Raw genomic sequence first — 1,079 nt, 5'->3', positions numbered from 1 at the left:
CCCGGCAGGTATTCACCGAGGTAGCCGGCTAGCTCAGTCGGTAGAGCTTCAGACTATTAATCCCAGGGTCGTGGGTTCGAGCCAGACGCTGGGCGGAACGGAATTTTGTTCCGCTGCAAGTGTAAATTACCGTTTTTCTGATTAACGAGATTTAATGGAAATAGCAACTTTAAACTTTGCCTACATCTCTGTCAGTCGCAAGGAAGCTGTATTTGAAGGTGAAGGTGATTTTGTAGACATGTGTGAAAGACATGTTCTGAAATGCAAGTGTTGTTGTTTGGAGAGCACATCGGTTACGTGTCAGATGTGTAGCCAAGCAGTAATTTGTCGCCATAGCTGCAAATATTAGCCGGTAATATGAAGTGTTGTCAGCTAAAGTCTGATGATGCAGACGACCGTAAGGACGAAGTACCTAAGAGTACCGCTAGGCCGCGCCTCTTTAGCTCAGTGGTAGAGCACTGGTCTAATAAACCAGGGGTCGTAAGTTCCATCCTCACAAGGGAAAGATGAATTTTGGAAATCAGTTGCGCGTCGTGGCCGTATAGCAAACAGTACCTGTGATGACGAACAATTAGCGACAGGCGTTTTTTTAAGAATCACTCTCATATGCGATTAAGGCGAATGGCGCAGATAAAGCATTTGCCAAAGCGGTACAGCATAATGTGGGACGAGGCAGTCTGAATTACATTTTATAGATGTATTTCTCACATATCTCAGAGCCTCTCGCGATATTCGTCGTCGTCGTCGTCTTCGTCGTCGTCGTCGCCGCCGCCGCCGCTTCTGCAGAAGTAGCAAATGGCAATCGTAGCAAATGCGGCGAGGGTCGCCCTGCCTTCGATTCCGAATGCACAAAGTGTGTGGTCTTGTTTCTCAGTCTATATTTGGTCGGTCTCGTCAGAGGTTGAATGTAACGAATGGGTGGGAAAGAGCAAGGGGCAGCGGCTGTGTAGAACGAAAACACAAATCCTCAGGGGTGTGAGCGTTTCGAGATGAGTCGTATACATGTAAATGTTGGTCGTCAGTGACCGTGTGGCCTAATGGATAAGGCGTCGGACTTCGGATCTGAAGATTACAGGTTC

The 1,079-nt window shown here is 47.7% G+C and overlaps 1 non-coding gene across 1 annotated transcript; it reads left to right on the top strand.

The window, feature by feature from the left end:
- Positions 1 to 433: 433 nt before the first annotated feature.
- Trnai-aau (transfer RNA isoleucine (anticodon AAU)) lies at positions 434 to 505 on the top strand. The gene has a single exon. It is a non-coding gene; the product is annotated as a tRNA-Ile (tRNA).
- The last annotated feature ends 574 nt before the right edge of the window (positions 506 to 1,079 follow it).

Source organism: Schistocerca gregaria, chromosome 6 (genome assembly GCF_023897955.1).
Source record: "Schistocerca gregaria isolate iqSchGreg1 chromosome 6, iqSchGreg1.2, whole genome shotgun sequence".
NCBI lineage: Eukaryota > Metazoa > Arthropoda > Insecta > Orthoptera > Acrididae > Schistocerca > Schistocerca gregaria.
The sequence above is the reverse complement of the archived record's forward strand: the minus strand, read 5'-3'. Positions and strand labels throughout refer to the sequence as shown.